The 22,282-nt window shown below is 42.6% G+C and overlaps 3 non-coding genes and 1 pseudogene across 3 annotated transcripts; 2 read left to right on the forward strand and 2 right to left on the reverse strand.

The window, feature by feature from the left end:
- The first annotated feature begins 8,449 nt into the window (after window positions 1–8,449).
- On the forward strand, window positions 8,450–8,568 carry LOC147264068 (5S ribosomal RNA). Its single transcript, XR_015115386.1, has one exon. It is a non-coding gene; the product is annotated as a 5S ribosomal RNA (ribosomal RNA).
- Window positions 8,569–8,878: 310 nt separating this feature from the next.
- Window positions 8,879–8,997, forward strand: LOC147264069 (5S ribosomal RNA; annotated as a pseudogene).
- Window positions 8,998–10,190: 1,193 nt separating this feature from the next.
- Window positions 10,191–10,263, reverse strand: trnaf-gaa (transfer RNA phenylalanine (anticodon GAA)). The gene has a single exon. It is a non-coding gene; the product is annotated as a tRNA-Phe (tRNA).
- Window positions 10,264–19,689: 9,426 nt separating this feature from the next.
- Window positions 19,690–19,762, reverse strand: trnak-uuu (transfer RNA lysine (anticodon UUU)). The gene has a single exon. It is a non-coding gene; the product is annotated as a tRNA-Lys (tRNA).
- Between the last annotated feature and the right edge of the window lie 2,520 nt (window positions 19,763–22,282).

Here is a 22,282-nt window from a genome sequence, read left to right on the forward strand (position 1 = left end):
GCTGGCAGACACAATCGTAATGGAACCAATTATTTTAAAATGACAGTAACAAGTAAGAAATAAGGCATGACAGCTTTGAAGGAACTTGTCCAGCACTGGTTTGTGAGTGGGTGTTGTCCTGTATTGGCAGGAAAAACTCCTTGAAATGTTTTTTCTTCAAAAGAAATGTGTCCTTCTCATGTTGAGCTGTGGACATCAGCTGACTGCTTTTCTTGCCACTGCCTTGCTGGCAGGAAAAGCCTGAGCAGAAATGAAGAGTGAGTTCAAGGCAGTAGATTTCACTCCATAGTTTAGGCCTTCATCCAGCAAGGAACCATAAATGATGATGTCAGCACTCCTCCAGCACTGCGATGCAGCTTAGAGAGGTCGGAGAATCACATGACTTCTCTCACTGGTTATTGATGTTTATCTGTGTCTATATATAATTTATGTCATGTATATATTTGTATATTAATGTTATTCATGTTACATAAAACATGTTAAACACGGAACAGCGTGGACACAACAAATGAGCTGGTTCAGAGACACGAGGCAAAAAAAGCTGGATGAACTCTTCTTCATTCCAAAAATGACTTCACCCTTGAACACTGACGTCAGGTCATTTTATAGGGTCCTCCATTTTTTCATTTATGTGACGTTGCATATTGGGAAATAATTATAAAAAAATATATATATTTTGATGAAAACTATATTTGATCAGGAAAACTACATTGGGTCAAATAAATCCATCGTTCGTGACGGTGTTACCAATTTTAACTTAAGTGCTCTGGTGCTGATTGCCTCATTAAGATCTTCATGAAGAAATAAACTGAGATTTGTAAAAAAAAAATTTTTTTTACAGAGTTGGCAGTTGTCTGAGCATGGAATCTTTCTTTGTGTTGAGAACAAACCCTCAAAGCCTTCATGTTTCAGTTTGCTTCACAGCTAACAGACAAACACCTCTTAGCCTGGTTCTGGTAGTCCAGGTTTAAACACCAACACAAGGATTTTATGCTGATTTCTTCACATGCAGCTGAAATCTAGACTTCAAGTGTTCATGTGAGGTTACAGCTTCACGCCTATTTAGTTTTCAACAAATATTAAGTCACTTTAATGCATTGAGCTTACTAACGAACTTTAGTCTCAGTAGCTGAATCTGTTAGGGGGAAGGCAGTGTGGACCGGCAGGAGCCTCCTACAAAATGCAATGGAGAGAAGAAGAAATCCTGAGGAGTCGCTATGAGATTGAAGTGTTAAAGACGTGGCTCCTTTGGTGGTGATAGGATTTGAGCTATTGACTCTATTTTTAGTTTATTTCAATGTTATTGCAAACATCAGCTGCTCACTTATCAGCTAGCAAGTAAACAACAGTATTGTTCAGTGTGCTAGCTGAAGTAGACCGAGCGGTCAGTTGAGTCTTTATTTCCATGTGTGCTCATGGTAGCAGGGGTTTAGATTTCTAAATGTAACCCTTTTACCACCGGCTCCAATATTAAAACCCACCTTAGGCTTACAGGGAACACTAACTCATTTCAAATATCTTGTATGGTAAAAGTCCCATCTGGAATAATTAATATCAATCTAGGGCAATGTATGATTCTCACTCTAAAATATTCAAATGGAGGCTATGGGGAGAACACTTGACCTTTAAACTCTGCTGTAAAGCTTCAGTAACACACAAATTCAATGAAACACCACAAGATTTCAGTTTAGAAAATGTATTAAAGGCTTGCAGAAAAACACATTCAAACCTTGAATAAACAAGACTATAGAAAATAAAAAGAACCCCGGGGTATATTGTTTGTCTTTTTTTCAACTGTCTAATTTTATTTCGAGTGCACTCTTGTTTACTTTCGTTGGCCCGCTTTAGTTGGAGCTCATGATGGAAACCTTTAGCAGATCCCCCCGTGTGTCGGTGAAGTCAACAATACCGGACCGCAGCCGATGAATCCCTCGCTCGTTATGGCAGCAACCGTCCCGCTCGCAGCAGCCCGCAGCAACAGACCTCCGTGATTCCGCAGCAGCGGCACATCCTCCGACTCCGTCGGCAGCAGTGACGCATCCTCCGTTAACGACTCTCTCCCGAGGCGACTATCCGAAGCTGCTGTCCCTTCCGTGCAGCGGCGTCTCCCTTCAGCGTGGACAGCGTTAGCCTAGCTCCCGCTAGCTTCTGTAACTGGACTTGCCTGGTGCTCAAAACACAATCGGTGGCGGAGAATCCGACTCACGCACTCCGATCACGTCGGTCAATTACAGTTCACAGTCCGTTACCGATAAAAACTCCTCTCCGACGACACACAGTCTCCAAACTCCGATAACGTTACGCCATTACACGATGCTCCTTCCTCGCGCTCGTTTCTCCCGGAAGTGTAAACACTAAAGGTCATGAACTCACGCACGTAACCTAACGTAAGAGAATTACTTGAACATTTTTGAAAGACATTCACACCCCATGAAATGATGTTTTTTTGAAAGTTACTAATTTTAAACAAATTTTATTTACATTTTAATATCTTCTTCATAACAAATACTTATTTATGTAAATTTTATCTTAACCATGAACTGGCATTTTACTCAACTTATTCCTATGAAAATCATGAAATAAATACCACTGATTTCTCAGAGTATTACATAAACCTAGGATTAAATTAAAGCTGCAGTCAGCGTTGTTTGGGCCTGAGCCTCCTCCCGCCCACCGGGGCCGAGTAGCAGGGGTCGTCCTGAATCCAGTGATGAATTTTATGAAAGCGGTGGGACTTGTACATTTACAGCAATTGCTTGCAGTGTACTACAAGATTTCAACAGTATCACCCTGTTTATAAAAATACAGTACTTTGCCGTTAATTCTAATAGGAATCTGTTAAATTACACCCCATGACTGTTTAACAGAACTATGCTGTAATGCTAAAATACAGTACTTCACTGTAAATAAATCAACAGTATCTTTGCCTTATGGACGCAAGGAGAATCTCCTGATCTGCACGTGAGGCCAGAGCCTTGGTTATCATCCATCTCAATCACAGTCATTTGGTGAGTAGCGATTGCATTTATTGTAGACACTGGCGCAAAGTCTGTAGGCCAGTGGAGGCTAAGTGAAGTTTCCAGTTTGTGTGGCGACACACACGAGAGGGGGGTGCACTTATTAAAATATAATAGTGACCAAAGCCGGACAACGCCACCTTGGGAATTTCGCCCAAGGAAATAGTTAACGTACCGACCAAAAGGCACTCACAGGTTCATTTACTAATTGGCAGGAGACGTGGTTCCATGACAAAAATATTTTATTGTAAACAGGCCAGCAGATTAAAAAGAGAACAAGAATGAATCTAAACAAGTCTGGAGCTTACCAGTGGGGGTGAGGGATCCCAAGGCAGAAGACACCCTGATCAATTGGGACATCACATTTAAAAAACACATGATTAAAGCAAAACAGGGGTGCACAGCACACAAGAGGAAAAGCGACGCCAGGACTGTGAGCTTCCAGTACCTGAAACGAAATGACAAGAATTATAATTTAACACCAAAACTAAAAAAAACAAAAACACAAACCAGAACCAAACTCAAACCACAATTTAAAAATTAATTCGAGAAACAAGATTTAATTATTAAACACAAATTAGCAAGGAAAAATAATACAACCCAAAATAATCAGAAACGAGTTCATTTCTCCATTGCTAGACCAGGGAGCTAACAGATAGCCGTCCAGCAGCTTGCTACACCCTGAAGCCCAAGCGGAGGAATGGGAAACAATGCAGATCCAAACCTTCAGCGCACCATGAAGGACAGTTCAGTGGCGCCACACGGTGGACATCAGGATCTGGCAGACTCTGGTTAAACAAGGTGAATTACTGAAACAACCTCCAGTTCAACACACAGCGGATTCCAATTCGTTAACACAGAAGCAGAGCACTCCAGTGAACACAGTAAACAGTGAACAAACAAGCACAACATGTGTAGATGGCCAGTAGGTCGCAGAACAGGCTAGTAGCAGAGCAGGCTAATAGCAGAGCAGGAGCCTGTAACAAAGCAGGACAGTCTGTAGCCAAACAGCCAGCGCAAAGCAGGGTAGTCTGTAGCCAAACAGCCAGCGCAAAGCAGGGTAGTCTGTAGCAAAACAGCAGCCAGAGCAAAGCAGGGTAGTCTGTAGCAAAACAGCAGCCAGAGCAAAGCAGGGTAGTCTGTAGCAAAACAGCAGCCAGAGCAAAGCAGGGTAGTCTGTAGCAAAACAGCAGCCAGAGCAAAGCAGGGTAGTCTGTAGCAAAACAGCAGCCAGAGCAAAGCAGGGTAGTCTGTAGCAAAATAGCGTAGTCTGTAGCAAAACAGCAGCCAGAGCAAAGCAGGGTAGTCTGTAGCAAACAGCAGCCACAGCAAAGCAGGAGCATCTAGCAAAGCAGGATAGTCTGGCAAGACAGCGCCCGGTAGCAAAGCAGCAGCTAGTTGTTCCTCAGTGTCACGGCTCACCAGCTGTGCCAATCAGGTGTAGATCGCACGCATGCAGAGCAAAGGGTTTCACAGCTTGTATGCTGTGGCAAACAGCCTCTGCACGTCAGATCGGCGGGGGGGGGGGGGGGGGGTGTTTCCCCACTAGCGGCGATTAAGGGACCGTGTCCCAAAAGCCGGACGCCTACAATTAAACACGTGAATATGAAAAACGTGCATGATCAGCATGCAATACGAGCTACAGGGAGCTACTGCTACATACCAGCACAGACGGTGGCGAGAAGGCAGACGTGAGGCGATCAGAGGCGGAAGCGAGGTGACCAGGAAGTGGGAGGACCGCGGACCCCAAGAGCAAGAGATTGACCAGGTAGATGCTGCCCCTATTTATAGAGCAGCGCCTCACACTGGTTGGCTAATGATGGTACAAGCCAAGTCAGGCATCACCAACCAGTCTCACTGCTAGGATGGGACCTCTCATCCTGCCACATTTGCATTGATAATTACACTCGGTGCACATCATGCTAGCCAGATTTAGCAGCTAGCCAAAATGTTGAAAATGCTTGCAAATTAATCCAAAAAACACAGAGAGTTGACTTTACTTTTTACATCTCGAGCCTCCACAAATTAATGTGTGCGACATCTGTATTTTGCCTGTGAATTCATGAAGCTTTCTGATAGACTGAACCATTTTACAGTACACACAATATACGTGTCACACAACAGTTAAGTCGGTTCATATTAAGATGAGTGCACACTGACTGTGTTTACATGCAATTACGTTCCTCCATCTTGTGCTAGGCTACTGCTCTGGCATGACTCTGTCTGATGGCATGATTACAGTGTACTGAAGGCCATAGATCAGAAGCTGTGGTTGTATTTGTTTAAAAAAGAGTGGTTTTAGCATCGTTCAAGTGCCTGCTCATTTGTGTTGATTTTTCTTTGTCTCTGATATTGCCTACAGATGCAGGAGCCTATTTTCCAGCTGCCCTGATCCTAGTAAGTACTTGCCTGTCCATCACATTTCACAGTTAATCAGTTATTTTTTCAGACCTCAAACATTGAAATAGACAACTATGTTATCTGGTCAAAGAAGCTGTTTTTTTCTTCTTCTTCTTCTTCTCTTCTCTTTTCTCCCTCTTTTCTTGGATCTCCAACACTACATCTACATGTATATATTTGATGGCTTATAATGTCTCATTCATCTGAGTGAGTTCCAACACTCCTTTTTTAGGCGCTTCATTGGAATAAATCCTGAGAGTGTCTGCATGTTTTCCCTGTGCTGGTTCTCTCCAGGTACTCCAGCTTCCTTCCACAGTCCAAAGACATGCAAATGGAAATGCAACTCTAAATTGACCGTAGGTATGGCTGTGAGTGTGAATGGTTGTCTGTCAATATTTGTTGGCTGCGGTGGACTGCGATGGACCACTGACCTGTCCAAGGTAATGTCCCTTCTGGGATAGGCTCCAGCCCACCCTGTGACCCTTAACAGGATAAGCGGAAAAATGGATGGATGGATGGACGGATGGATGGATGGATGGATGGGTGGGTGGGTGATCACTCACAGGACTGTGAGTCTCTCACTCTAACCGCTTCATGCTATGGGACTTACACTGACGTAACCTGATTAGGTCAGTCAGTTGAGCACGAGACTCTTAGTCTCAGGGTTGTTGGTTCAAGCCCCATGTTGGGTGTTGATCTTAAACACCACTGCTTGTCCTCTCAGTTTTGAAAGCTTTGTTTGTAAATTGTCAGAAAAATCAGTGAATAAACAATACAAACTTAGGCTTTGTCAGAAATTCCATGCTTCCAAACTAACCAATATGAAAAAAACAAAAGGTGAGACTTTTTCGTGCATTCGAAAATTTGTATGCGCTTCATTGTATCCGCTTTCTATACTTCCATGCATCCCAGCTTATTTCTGTTAAGGGTTGCAGGGGGAGGCTGGAGCCTTTCCCAGTGGCTTTCAGGTGAGAGGCAGGTTTCACCCTGGACAGGTAGCCAGTCCATTGCAGACAGAATACCCACGCAGGCACGGGGAGAACATGCACACACCACACAGAAAGAACCTGTGCTCGAGCCAGAACTTGAACTTGCTTTGAGGCGACACTGTTAACCACGGTACCACCGTGCCACCCATTGACTGTAACACATTGTAAACAATATACACTCTTGTTATCATGCAACATGTAGCCGTGTACAAAAATCAAATAAATTACATCGCATAAAAAGCATAAAAAGATGTGTTAAAAAGTTCAAAAATAAATAGAGTTCATGATCGTTAAAATTGGTTATAATGTGAGCAGGTTAAAAGCATAAATATAATATGTAACATTTAAAAAGTAAAACTATTTACAGTTAAAAAATAAATTCATATAAAGGTCTTTAAGTTCTCTGAGTCTTGAAAAGATCAGTGATCTGAGAATAAGGAGAGGGGAAGAAGCCGTGTTTATATGTAACCTCAATTGTTACCTGTCAATCATTTCATTCCTGTCTGATCTTTGGGTGTATTAAGACCGCAAAAGCCAATGAGAGGAAAGTTACTGTGTAAGGGGTGGGACTAGTGGCGCAGGTTTGTGAGGTGAGTAGTTAGCGCGCATGGGGAGAGAAACAGAGGCAATGATCAGAGAGCTAAGAGGGGAGGCATCATTTGTGTGGAGAGCATTTAAGTTTATTTTGGAGGTCGACGACTGGTGGTCCTGATGTAAACTTCTGTGTGACCTTCGAGAGGTGAATATTTATGCCTGTATTTGCGCTTTATCTAACTGTTATAGTGAAAAGAGACTGGATGTGTACATGGTTAGCGACGTGCTAGCTAGGGATAGCATTCCGTGCTAATGTGCCAGCAGATCGTAGCTTTAGCGTTGTAATATTTTTGGAGCGAAAGTAAAGGTAATGCGAATTCGACACGAGATAATGTTTGATAATTGTGGCTAAATTAAGATAATATGCTTGAAGGAGACGGACATTGGAGAGAGAGAGACGGGTTTCCATCCGATGGCTGTGCTGTTCTGCTGTGCCTTGTCCTGCTGTGTTTTCTTCTTCGTGACTTTCGCTGTCCCGCCATTGCGTGTGAGTGTTTGGATTGTGACTTCCACCGCCATTGCCATTACCATTCAGACTCTCATCCTCCATTCCCGTTCTCCCCCTTCTAATAAAACCCTGGATTTTTGAGGACTAACATACACATGCACTTGCTTTTATTGTGTGCTCAGCTGCGAGTGAAGCGGCCATTACAGTTGTGAAGCCCCGACCGCACACGAGCTTCAATAAACAGGCCTGAAACAGGTAAAAATTAAATTTAAGGTGTTTCATATGAATGTGTGTGTGCCCACAGGTAAAATATTGAGTTTTAGTTGTTGTAAATTAAAGAATACCGTTTTAGAAGGTAACTTAAGGATTCTGAAAGGGATTAAATATGATGTATATTTAAAAAAAAACAAAACGGTTATCTTTTGTAGAGGAAACTTTTTTTCCTTACAATTGAGGTGTTAAGGATGACTTGAGGGTATTTTATGTGAAACTATCTAACTAAAAAAGATTTTTATTTTCAGTGAAACGAAAGTTCAGAACCAAGAAAGACACTGTTTGTTTTGTTTTGAAAATCCTCTTACTCATTGTTAATAATTTTGTTCATTGTATTTTTATAATACTAGAATATATTCAATTTTTATTTCATCCATCTCTGTGAACAAGTACCTGTGAAGGATTAATTTGAAATTCTTTTAACTTCAGCTTGAGGAAAGGGCAGCTTTGAGTCTTTGGGGACCAGCATGAGCGAGCTTCCCTCACGCACTTCTTCTTGAAGCGCCTTTCCGCAGCTTTGAAATTGAATGTCATGCAGCGTGTAATTTGAAGTAGACAGATGGCAGATGCAGTACTTTTCTATAGATGACATCAACATTTTTTTAATTGTATTGACAGGACACCTATTGGGCGTGTGAAAAGACCCTGAGGCTGTTGCGCTTCACTTTTTTTCTGAGGTTTTAAAGTGAGTGAAATGGATATAGAGCCCATGTGTGTCAGAGTCAAGGGCTTACGGCCATACCACTCTGAACACGCCCGATCTCGTCTGATCTCGGAAGTTAAGCAGAGTTTGGCCTGGTTAGAACCTGGATGGGAGACTCCCTGGGAATACCAGGTGCTGTGAGCTTTTTTGTTTCTTTGTGAGGAAAGGGCCGCTTTGAGTCTTTGGGGACCAGCATGAGCGAGCTTCCCTCACACACCTTTTCTTGAAGCGCCTTTCTGCAGCTTTGAAATTGAATGTCATGCAGTGTGTAATTTGAAGTAGACAGATGGCAGATGCAGTACTTTTCTCTAGATGACATCAACATTCTTTTCTTTTATTGACAGGACACCTATTTGGTGTGTGAAAAGACCCTGAGGCATTTGCGCTTCACTTTTTTTCTGAGGTTGTAAAGTGAGTGAAATGGATATAGAGCCCATGTGTGTCAAAGTCAAGGGCTTACGGCCATACCACTCTGAACACGCCCGATCTCGTCTGATCTAGGAAGCTAAGCAGGGTCGTGCCTGGTTAGTACTTGCATGGGAGACCGCCTGGGAATACCAGGTGCTGTAAGCTTTTTTGTTTCTTTGTGAGGAAAGGGCAGCTTTGAGTCTTTGGGGACCAGCATGAGCGAGCTTCCTTCACACACCTTTCCTTGAAGCGCCTTTCTGCAGCTTTGAAATGGAATGTCATGCAGCGTGTAATTTGAAGTAGACAGATGGCAGATGCAGTGTACTGGGCTTCTCTCTACTCCTCTCTCTCCTCCTATGTGTGTCATACATTATTATACTCATAGGTATTACTAACTTGTCTCCTTTTCTGGAGCCTTTTAGGCTCCTCTCATTCCAGATCTGGGTGCTGCTGGAGGAGGCTGCAGAGCTGAAGAGGCTCAAGCTGCCACCCATAGCTCCACCTACTCACATCACCGTCTGTCCATCAGTCTCTCTCTCTCTTTATCTCTGTCCCTCTCTTTCCTTCTACATATCAGTCTTCCTCCATTGTCTGTTTTGTTCTTGTTCTCTTTCCCCCCAACCGGTCAAAGCAGAAGGCCGTCCCCATTGAGCCTGGAACTGCTCGATGTTCCTGCCTGTTAAAAGGAAGGTTTTTGTCGCCGCTGTTGCAGGATGTGCTTGCTGATGGAGAATTATTGGGTGTAGATTCATTGAAGGAGTTTGGTACTGGACCTGCTCTACCTGTAAAGTGTCATGAGATAAGTTTTTTTGTGATTTGGTGCAATATAAATAAACAATGTAACTTGACCAGTGTCATTTGTGGTCTTTCGTTAATTGCATGCCACATGAAATTATTATTAGTCACTTTTATCTCACATTTGACCTGCAGCTACAGTCTCACAGTGGCAAGACGAGAAAACTTCTACTTCTGATGATGACAGTTTGTTCAACAATGAACTTCATCCAGTACCATGTTGTTCAACACTGGAACACCAGCATAGCACCTGGACAGGGACTTGAACCCTGGACCCTCAGATTAAAAGTCTGATGCTCTACCGTCTGAGCTACTCAGGCTCTTTCTACAGCATTTAGACAGGAAAAGAAACACCTGTGAAGGTCAAACTGCTGCTTTCTTGACTTGTTCAATCCTCCATGTTCAAGTCCACCATGCTTTTGATTGGCTCTGATTCTCTGTGGCAAAATCCAACAAGAGGCTCCAAAAATGTCTTGAATGTCATAAGAATGCACAGGACAAGATGTTCATTTCCTTCATGTCTGCAGTTCCTCCACTGGAAAGTAAAGTCAATGCTGTTCCTCTGCTGAAACCTGGGATCGGACCAGGGACCTTTAGATCTTCAGTCTAACGCTCTCCCAACTGAGCTATTTCAGCTCTGAGGGAGGGCCCTGCTTCTCTCATTTTATAATCTCTTCCACTCTCACTAGAACTTAGAGAGGATTTGAGCTTCTGAAGTCATGACACATTGAACAGTTCTACAGGACCATTTTTGATGAATGTGTGAATCAAACAAGCCTTTTTTGTTTGTCTTCTTCCCAGTTGCCTCAACATTGTGTGAGCCAATAATTCCACATCTGTACCAGACACACCTCTGGTTGGTGGGTTTTCTGGATCTTTCTGTTCTAACAGTGTCTTTTATCTTAAATATGCCACTTTCACATGAAAACATCAATAACAGGACAATATCAAAACTATTATTGCTGCTGTTGCTGTTGTTGGTTGTGTGTCTGTCTTCCATCCCCCTGTCCCCCTGTCTTTCTCTCTGCTTGTCTTTCACCCTCATCTTGTTCCCCATCTTTTTGTCATTCTCTCCCTCATTTCTCTCTGTCTTTTGTCTTTTCTTCTCTATATTTGTCTTCTGCTGCTCCAGGATCAGCTCCTATCACAGTGGTCCAGAACCATTATGAAGCCTGATCATGAATGTGAGCAAAGCTCTTGGAACAGGCCTGCTGCCACCACAACTAAGATCCTGCAGGTCACTAGAAACTCCAGTGTCCAGCTGACAAGTGGACTTTCCTCTGATCTGTGGTGGTGCTGAGTTTAGCAAACATCTCCAACAAGAAGATGAAGGAGGCCATCAACTCCTCCAAGCTCAACATCTATACTGGCTTTACTGGGAGATCAGGAGGTCAAAGCAGATCTTCACCCTCCACCTCAGATGGTTTCTACTCACAGAGATGAGGGACCAGTTCAAACCAGCTACCTGGAGCTCCCTTAAGCCATTGTCCCCATCAGCTAACATCTGGATCTGGACCTGCACCGGTGCTGATTTGTGTCTTGAGTCCCCAGAGTTTGTTGAACCAGAGAAGCTTCAACTGGTGACGGTCGTACAACCAAGTGTGAAGGTGAGCCTGCATTGTCTGATCTGGAGCTAACAGGGGAATTAGCAAGTGCTCTGACTGTTCTAGAGTTGCTGCTTAGTTGAATTTGAATTTATTTGTTGAAATGTTCCAGTTTCTATGAGGTCAGGGAAGATTGGTGTGGATCTAAAGGTCCCTGGTTGGATCCCAGGACATTGTTTTGGCTCATTTGAACATTTTCAAACCCTCGTTGCTCAGATTTTACATGAATTTGATCATGACTTTTGGACAAATGTCTTGTTTATTAATTAAATAATCACTTCAGTTATGAATTTAGTGAGTCACCCAGACTTGGTCAATAACAAAAATTAGTCTGGTTATTATTCAGTTTCCAGTCAGTAGGGACACACGCACACACACACACACACACACACACACACACACACACACACACACACACACACAGCCTGTCTTTGGTATAAAATGGTCTGTCACGTTCACGTTGGAAGATTTCTCTGACTCAATTGTGAATAAAGAGATTCTTCATCTGACACCTGAGTCTTGATCCACTGATTCCTCTGATCCACCTCTTTCTGCTCCAACAAGGCTGACATGGATCAGGTGGGTCCATGTCATCCAATCAGTAGGTTTCTCCTCTCAATTAATTTTCTTCATCCCAGTTTAGATTGATTCTTCTCAGCCTCATGAAGGAGCATCTGATCAGGTGTTTGACTGCTTGTTGGTTGTAATTCCATAGATTTTAATCTCAGATGTTATAGAATTAATAAGAACATCTTAAAGACCTTTGTCCAACACTTGAAACTCACCTGTCTGTGGAGGCCCAACTGGCCTTTGGTAGTGAGGTGGTGGATGCATGTGAATGAAATGAGGCTCGTGTTGCTGTGAGGAGCCACTAGAGGGAGACACCTGTCGTTCCTCCCAGCTGACAATGAGGCTTCACAGCTGCATTTGAAGCTGTCCTTTACGAGTCACAACTGTCTTGAGCTCAGGAGCCAAACTCACCGAAAAAAATGCAAGTGGCTTTGGACAAAAGCGTCTGCTCAATGAAATTGTAGGATTGTAGAATTCTATAAATGTATAATATAATTGTAGAAATGCTCTCTCTCACCACCCCCCAAAGTCTGTGCCAGGGTCTCTGGCCAGTGGTCAATGGCTCATATCACCTGCCCAGGATGGATCCAGCTTGCTTGTCTTTGTAATTCTGCACTTATTAGAGACCTGGAAACAAAGGAATGCGGAAAAAGAGAAAATAGGACCTCACACAAATGGGCTTGTGACACAATTTTAAAGAGTTGTGTCAATGTGAATCTTTTACAAATGTGTGTGTGAATGTGGTTGTTGTGGCCGAGTGGTGAAGGCGATGGACTAGAAATCCATTGGGGTCTCCCTGCTCAGGTTGGAGTCCTGCCAACAACGTTAAAGTGTTGATGTTCTGGAGGAGACAACATCTGATCTTTTTAGATCCACGAGTCTTCTTTAAAGTGCTGCAGCAGCTGAGGATGAGGGAGAGACAGAATTTCAAACCATCTTCGTGAGGACATTTTGAAAAATGATGATATTTGCCACAGTTATTATTGACTTGGAACACTGCAAAAATATCCCCTCTCCAAAAACCCTCCTCTTCAACTTTGTACCCAAGTTGTCTCCTCATCAGGCACCACAGTGTCCAGGATGTTCAGTCAAAAAGTCATTAATGATTTTAAAAATGTCCATCAAACACAAAATAAGGCTTCAAATAGGTAAAATCACCATCTGTAGACTGGACCAATATGCTGATGTGATCCTTTGATTAGTTTAGGATCAGTCAGAGATCAAAGACTGAAGCAGGAGATCAATGCTCAGAACCCAGAGATCAAAGACAGAATTCAGACATCAGAGAAAGAATTCAGACATCAAACACATACCTGATGGAGGCTCCACCCCCCCCCAGACAGTTTCCATGTAAGTCGTAAGTTTTATTTTTAAAGCGCCAAATCACAACAAGTGTTATCTTCTTTTTATTCTTTTTATTAAAGATTGAAGCTCCATACAAGACAGTTTGTAGACAAGAACATCACAGCCTGGGAAGCTTTCACTTCTTTTGATGGACAGCTTTGATTTCAGGTTCTACCTCTGTAAAATTGAAAGTAAAGTAAATGAAGCACCTGTGAAGGTAAAACTGATGATGTCATGACTTGTTCAGTCCTCCAACGTTAAAGTCCAACAAGCTTTTGATTGTCTCTGATTCTCTGTGGCAAAATCCAACAAGAGGAAACAGAAAATCTTGAGGTTGTCTCACTTTTTTTTTTTAAAGAAACTCTGCATAGGACAGTGATAGGATGCTTGTTTCCTTGGATGAAAAAGTCTGGTACTCTCATCTTCTTAAACATTTACTTGTTCAATCAGGACAAGAGAATCTGAGCTTGGATGTCATTTTTTAGTAAAAGGTGAATTAAACTTGTAGAGCTCACATGTGTCAATCACCTCTGTAGAAGGTCCTGCCCCCACAGAGCTATAAATCCTCCCATCAGTGAAGAAAACTGAAGACGCCTCTTGGATGAGAGCTGAAGCATCTTCAAGAAACCTGAAATAGTCCACTTGGTGTGTTTAAATAATTCTACAATTTCTTTAAGCTTTTGTCCAAAGCCACGTGCATGTATCACATGTATATAATATATATGTGATACTCTTTCATCTACTCATGAACCAAAAATGCAGTCTAATACCAGTAAATTTGTGCAGAAAAATGTCATTTGTGCTCCTTCTTTTATTTATTTGTTTATTTAGTATTTTTTAATGTATTTTCTTTCAATTCACATTTTGTCCATTAACTTCATAATCACTCTTCACAGTCGCCATCTCATCACATGACTAAAGTTTGGGTTCTGTATTGGTGGTAAAATATCCTTCCATGCCCCTCACTAGTTTGCACACAGAAAAGTATTTTACTGGTTTCAAATCTCTTAGCGTGTTCTCTCACTTAAACCAGCTGTGGCAGCTTTCATTGTGTGATTGATTTTAAAATATAAAGATAGAACAGAACCATTGGAATAAGATGTCGGGACATTTGAAGGAATGTAAATCTCCTGTTGAAATGTTGCAGTGTGCAGCTGAGACTCTCTGGCAGTGGCACAAGGAGCCACAATGGCAGAACCTGGACCCTCCTGGAGGAGAACCACAGGTGAGGGCCTTCTTGGCTCCAGATTGATGGAAATCAAGTGTCTGAGGCTGTTAGCAGCCATGAAGTTGATCTGGTTGGGCACTGGTATTTTTTCTTTCTGCAGCTCAGGAGTGATTCAGGAGAAGAGTTTCAGAACAGCCAAGGTTGGGGACTGGAATTTTCAAATTTCCCCTGGAACCAGACAACCTTGGGAGGTAAAACCTCCAATCATAGCCACTCAGATGCAGCAGCAGAAAGAAGCTGTCATCTACCCTGACAGTCAGAGCATCAAGTCAAGAAAACATCAACCATCTTGGAGTTCCAAACCTTCACCTGTCAGATTCAGCTACTTCTTATTGTGGGACTTTAAATTTGAACACAATGGAATTTGGACAAGGAGTTTTCCTTCAAGTCCAAACATCATCGTCCAGCCTCCAACCAGAGGTCCATCAGTTATCATGGGAGCCACATGTGGAGTCTGGGTTCTTCTCTAGAATGTGACGGCAATGACAGTCCTGCCAAGTGACATCACTGACATGAATGGATGACTTCAGTCACCTGACTGGATGACTTCAGTCACATGACTGGATGACTTCAGTCACCTGACAGGATGACTTCAGTCACCTGACTGGATGACTTCAGTCACATGACTGGATGATAATGTAGATGCCAATGTAGAGGTTGGGGAAACAGTCTCTGAGAATCCAGCTTGAACCAACGCCCTCCTTGTTTTTCAAAAACCCAAACAGCGACCATCAGTCTCCCTCCAATCCTGTACTTGGGTTCAATGTTGCTGTTCCATTTTGCAGCAGTAGGTGTCGCTGTGATACCAGGTTCAGTTCAAGAGTCCCAACTCCAGCTCATGTTGGTGACCTCAGTGGCAGGGTGAAATGGCGCTTCAGTGGATCATGTGGATCAACTCATGTCTGTCCTCACTGCTCCACAGGTCTGTCAAATGTTCTGTAAAATAGTTTGACCACAGCAGAGATGCTAGATTAGGAGTTGATGGGAGTTGTTGCAGATACCAGTGTCCAAGGTCCAGCTTGAACCCAGTTTGTGCAGTTATTTGTCAAGCTAGCAGAGATTCTTTTTGACAAGAATTTTTACTTTCGTTTTAGTTATCGTCAGTCATCGAAGACTGGATTCAGTTAAATTCCCATCTTAGCCTTTTAGTTTAGAACAGTTTTAGTTAAAATTTAGTCTTTTGTCTTAAGTTTTAGTCTGAAGCAATGTTTTATTTTCCTGAGATGTTGCAAAGGGATATGTGATGTTCTATAAAACTCCATACAAAGCAAACATGAAACTGTCATTTAAACTGAGATTGAAGCACATTGCTCTTGTCAATAAGGATCATGATCATAATAATGAATCTCTTTTTCAGCAAATGAACTTTAATACAAACACAAAATGAAAAGCAGAACAAGCCAGAACCCAAAATATGGATTTGCAAGTTCAAACAAACAACAACCGGTCAAGCAAATCAAACCAACAGAAACCAACTACTGGTTCAAAACCAGTAAAAAACAAAAACAGAGGAAAAGTCTCTGTGTGAAAGAACATGCATGTGTATGTGTGTGTGTGTTTAGATGTGTGTGTGTCAAAAACTGACACACTTCATTTTTTGACAACATGAGCCAACAGTGGTGGTGTCTGTCAAAGAGGTGGAGCTCTGTCCTTCACCTGCAAGATTTCAGCAGGCAGCTCAGGTCCAGTTTTCTTCACTGTGCCACCATGATAAGTTTCCTCCTGAGAAGTTCTTGTCCAAGGTCATAGCTGGTAAAAGAATTGTCACAGTGATACTGGGACCCTGCAGTCCAGTCGTCATATCCAGGACCACACTGGACATGGCCGTCTTTGTTTGTTTTGTTGTTGTGCAGGTCGATGGGAAAACGAGGCCAAATGAGAATCCCCTGAAGCTCCCATGACTGGGAGAGGAGCTGCTGTCAGTGGGTTGCTGACAGTGCACTTCTGACTTCAGGTTTGGCTCTAATTGTTGCTTTGTCGTCTTATTTTGATCACTGGGTCAAAACCGATACTTACTCTTTTATAATTTAGTGACAAAAATGTTTTTGCTTTATTTTGTTGAACTGGAGGTTCCTGACAAAGTCAAAAAGCAATAAACAAATTGATGTGCTTCTTTGATGCATTTAAAACCTCCAAACAGGTCACACAGGAGGAAGGTGAAATCATGTGACCATCATTCTAACAGCTGTTGACCTTGTTTGAACTATTTGATGGTGCTAAATATTGACAGCTTGCTAACGTTAACTAGCTAACGTTAGCTAGCTAGCTAATATTATTTTCTAACTTCAGGCCTAAATTTGGGATTGATTGTTAAAATTGTTCACCTCACCTTTGTCAGCACCAGGTTTTTTCTTGATGATGTCATTGTAACTGCCTTTCTGATTCTAAAATATAAATGCATCCAAGAATAAAAATGTAAAACTGCCCCTCCATTTCTAAACTCTGACTCTCCTGTTATTGGTGCTGACTGAATTCTACCACCTGACAGACTGGGAAGGCTCATATTTGTGATGGATCCATAAATATATGAAGGTCTTGTTTCAATTCATTGGTGTGAAATAACTTGTTATTTTGTTCGTGGTTGTCATGGTGACTTGTGGTGTCGGGGCTCCACTGATGTTGGCATTTTGTCGTGGTTGTGCACGTGTGCAACTCAAGGTGAACGTACTCACAGTTGATGGAAGCAACTCAGATCAGCTGTTCTGGAACCAGATACTCAGAGTTTCCCATCTCAGAGTGTCAACTCAGGAGTGATTGAGGAGAAGAGTTTCAGAACAGCCACAGTTGGGGGACTTCCATCCAGCCATCCATTTTCTATCCCTGTAAGGGAGTTCAGGGATCTGGAGCTGCTTCGTTCAGGTGGATCCAGAACACAAGATGGGTGTCAGTCAGGACACCAGAAGGAGACCAGCATCTGGAAGGTGAAGTGCTTTAATCTGACACTGTTGTGTCAACAGTTCTGAAATAAGAACAAAAATAAACAGTATTATTTCCACCTCATACTCCTGCATATATTCAAGTGAACAGGGAACACCAATTCATGCACGACTTCTCCTGTGTGTTCATCCACAGTCACTGAACAACAACCAAACCAAACAAAAGGGGGTTTGCTAGCGTGGCCTGCTGAGGTAGAAAGGAGCTGTACAAATTGAGTCCTTTTACCATTTCTTTCCTGGCTGCTTCTGGCAGCGCTGTCGTCACTTCCTGTGACCGTGGGAGGAAAGGGGTCCCCCTTCAGAATAAGTTTTATATCATTATGTTACTTCCTCTTCAACATGCCTTTAGCAGACCAACTCCCTGAATAGCACAGTGAGGTAGTGTGGCCGAGCGGTTTAAGGTGCTGGATGAAGACTCCAGTCTCTGAGGAGACACAACTTCTTGCATGTTGGTGCCCCATCACACACAACAGGTGCACTTGTACTCTTTTCACCTCTGACCCACAAACATTCCACCAGTGAACGTCCAGAAATTGAAGCATAAACAGTTCAGCAACAATGAATTCTTCAAATCCTCCTCTGAAATAAGAGATGAATCTTTACCTGCTGAGGCCTGCTTCAGAGCAAATTATGAAACCTTCAACACTCACATTCCTGTTCTTGTCACAATCCTGCTCTCCTCAATTAAGGCCTGTTCAATGAATGGTAGAGCAGAGTGGAGCAGAGGAAGCGTGCTGGGCCCAGAACCCAGAGGTTGATGGAACAAAACCATTCTCTGCTGAAAGAAGGGAACAAAATAAACCTGATTGTTTTGAAATGTGAGTCTGTTAAAAAGAGGTAGAAATGGTGATGTAGTCAGTTGTCCCTTTTGTTTTATTACAGAGACCTCATTGTTAATGAAATAATTTTAATTCTTTACTTGAAGTTTCATGCTGTTTCGACTGAAAAAGGCGAGTTCCTGGAGAAGATCTTCCAGGGGGTCCAGGTTAAAGCAGTGCCCCAGCTGGCACCAGGATCTGACCCAGGTCCTGCATGTGAGATACTGTCAGTTCTGTTCTGCCCTGCTCACAACCACAGGCTGGTGTTGAGGCCTGCAGCAACCAGGGCCCCAGTCACCAAGTGTATAAAGGCTGGTCATTGTGGCAGTGGGAGGAGTCAAAATGAAGACAGACCAATGTGAGCAGGACGTTACTGCAAAAGTAAGAAGAACTTGACCATGTTTCCTACAGTACCCAGGAGGCTTGGTAGTTGTTGAAGGAAGCTCCAAAAGCAAAGAGCAGACAGCAGGATATAAAAAGAAAAGATCCAGACAATAAAACTACAAGTAGAAACAAGATTAAATACGAAAAGCTTTGGAAAGATACTCCAAGGTTGTATATACATTATTATATACACTACTATTCTCATTGACTCCTAAAGAGGGAAAGGAACAATTAGAATGTGGATCAGATCACCTGATTTCAGTGTTAAGTCCATCCCTCCATCCTCTTTCTATTCTTATCCTTTAAGGGTCACGAGGGGGGGGGGGGGTCCCAGGTGACATTGGGCAAGAGGCAGGGTTCACCCTGGACAGGTCACCAGTCCATCAGGAGAAATGAGGTGGTCAGTATCATGCAACCTAAACTAAAACATTAGTCAGATCAAATTCAGGTTAAAGCAAGAGTCTCCAGATCAAAGTCAGAATTCCTGATGATGTCATCAGGGCTTTGACAGTACCTAGAATTCTGTCTTTGATCTCAGGTGGACATGAAAGAAACACAATTGAGGAAAGTATAAGAGAGCACATTCAGCTTCATTAGAAACTCTTGAACTGTTGAACAGTAGAATTTGTTTGAAACAGTTTACAACACTTAGTGACAGGATTGAAGAGGGAAGACTTTTCTACTTTAAATTTAATTCTAACTTCCAAGTCAAGTCAAGTCAATTTTATTTATAAAGTGCCAAATCACAACAGAAGTTATCTCATGACACTTTACAAGTTTATCTCATGAGATCGGTACCCTGGAAGGTATCACCTTGATGCTTGATGTTCCTGCCTGTTTAAAGGAAGGTTTTTGCCACCACTGTTGCAGGATGTGCTTGCTGATGGAGAATTGTTGGTGTAGATTCATTGAAGGAGTTTGGTACTGGACCTGCTCTACCTGTAAAGAGTCATGAGATAACTTTTGTTGTGATTTGGCACAATATAAATAAAATTTACTTGACCAGTGTTATTTGTGGTCTTTTGTTAATTTCATGCCACATGAAATTCTTATTGGTCACTTTTCTAGCAACAGTCTCACAGTGGCAAGACAGGAACACTTCTACTTTTAATGATGACAGTTCATTCAACACTAAACTTCATCCAGTACTATGTTGTCAAACACTGGAACATCCACAGCGCCTGAACAGGGACTTGAACCCTGGACCCTCAGATTAAAAGTCTGATGCTCTACCGTCTGAGCTACTCAGGCTCTTTCTACAACATTTAGACAGGAAAAGAAACACCTGTGAAGGTCAAACTGATGCTTTCTTGACTTGTTCAATCCTCCATGTTAAAGTCCAACATGCTTTTGATTGGCTCTGATTCTCTGTGGCAAAATCCAACAAGAGGCTCCAAAAATGTCTTCAATGTCATAAGAATGCACAGGACAAGATGGTAGTTTCCTTCATGTCTGCAGTTCCTCCACTGTAAAGTAAAGTCAATGCTGTTCCTCTGCTGAAACCTGGGATCGGACCAGGGACCTTTAGATCTTCAGTCTAACGCTCTCCCAACTGAGCTGTTGCAGCTCTGAGGGAGGGCCCTGCTTCTCTCATTTTATAATCTCTTCCACTCTCACTAGAACTTAGAGAGGATTTGAGCTTCTGAAGTCATGACACATTGAACAGTTCTACAGGACCATTTTTGATGAATGTCTGAATCACACAAGCCTTTTTTGTTTGTCTTCTTCCCAGTATCCTCAACATTGTGAGAGCCAATAATTCCACATCTGTACCAGACACACCTCTTGTTGGTGGGTTTTCTGGATCTTTCTGTTCTAAGAGTGTCTTTTATCTTAAATATGCCACTTTCACATGAAAACATCAATAACAGGACAATATCGATACTATTATTGCTGCTGTTGCTGTTGCTGTTGTTGGTTGTCTGTCTGTCTTCCATCCCCCTGTCTTTCTCTCTGCTTGTCTTTCACCCTCATCTTGTTACCATCTTTTTGTCATTCTCTCCCTCCTTTCTCTCTGTCTTTTGTCTTTTCTTCTCTATATTTGTCTTCTGCTGCCCCAGGATCAGCTTCTGTCACTCAGTGGTCCAGAACCATTATGAAGCCTGATCATGAATGTGAGCCCAGCTCTTGGAACAGGCCTGCTGCCACCACAACTAAGATCCTGCAGGTCACTAGAAACTCCAGTGTCCAGCTGACAAGTGGACTTTCCTCTGATCTGTGGTGGTGCTGAGTTTAGCAAACATCTTCAACAAGAAGATGAAGGAGGCCATCAACTCCTCCAAGCTCAACATCTATGCTGGCTTTACTGGGAGATCAGGAGGTCAAAGCAGATCTTCACCCTCCACCTCAGATGGTTTCTACTCACAGAGATGAGGGACCAGTTCAAACCAGTTACCTGGAGCTCCCTTAAGCCATTGTCCCGTCTCCCCCCCCCCCCCCCCTCACTTCAGTTATGAATTTAGTGAGTCACCCAGACAGTCAGTAGGGACACACACACACGCACACACACACACACACACACACACACACACACACACACACACACACACACACACACACACACACACACACAGCCTGTCTTTGGTATAAAATGGTCTGTCAGGTTCTCTCACGTTGGAAGATTTCTCTGACTCCATTGTGAATAAAGAGATTCTTCATCTGACACCTGAGTCTTGATCCACTGATTCCTCTGATCCACCTCTTTCTGCTCCAACAAGGCTGACATGGATCAGGTGGGTCCATGTCATCCAATCAGTAGGTTTCTCTTCTCAATTAATTTTCTACATCCCAGTTTTGATTGATTCTTCTCAGCCTCATGAAGGAGCATCTGATCAGGTGTTTGACTGCTTGTTGGTTGTAATTCCATAGATTTTAATCTCAGGTTTTATAGAATTAATAAGAACATCTTAAAGACCTTTGTCCAACACTTGAAACTCACCTGTCTGTCGAGGCCCAACTGGCCTTTGGTAGTGAGGTGGTGGATGCATGTGAATGAAATGAGGCTCGTGTTGCTGTGAGGAGCCACTAGAGGGAGACACCTGTCGTTCCTCCCAGCTGACAATGAGGCTTCACAGCTGCATTTGAAGCTGTCCTTTATTAGTCACAACTGTCTTGAGCTCAGGAGCCAAACTCACCAAAAACACTTCATCTTGGTCATGTGGTCTGTTTGTCAGGAGATTCCAAATCCAAAATTGTTGACACACAAGAGAAGAAAACACGTCAAAGTTTGTTCATTTTTATGAATCAAACTGAAAATGAACAGAAGAGTGACAATGAAAATGGATTCAAAAATAATAAATAACAATAAATAATGAATAAATACTCAGAATTTCCTGGCATTTGACTGCATTTTGTGGTTAATACGTAGATAAAAGAGTAACATATATATTCTATACATGTGAGAAACGTACATGGCTTTGGACAAAAGCGTCTGCTCAATGAAATTGTAGGATTGTAGAATTCTATAAATATAGAATATAATTGTATAAATGCTCTCTATCACCACCCCAACGTCTGTGCCAGGGTCTCTGGCCAGTTGTCAATGGCTCCTATCACCTGCCCAGGATGGATCAAGCTTGCTTGTCTTTGTAATTCTGCACTTATTAGAGACCTGGAAACAAAGGAATGCTGAAAAAGAGAAAATAGGACCTCACACAAATGGGCTTGTGACAGAAACTAAGATAATTTTGTGAATATCCATCCTCTACAAATGTGTGTCAATGTGGTTGTTGTGGCTGAGTGGTGAAGGCGATGGACTAGAAATCCATTGGG

Source organism: Aulostomus chinensis, chromosome 4, assembly GCF_037954235.1.
Source record: "Aulostomus chinensis isolate RoL2024-O1b breed Wild chromosome 4, RoL_Achi_v1.0, whole genome shotgun sequence".
Lineage (NCBI taxonomy): Eukaryota > Metazoa > Chordata > Actinopteri > Syngnathiformes > Aulostomidae > Aulostomus > Aulostomus chinensis.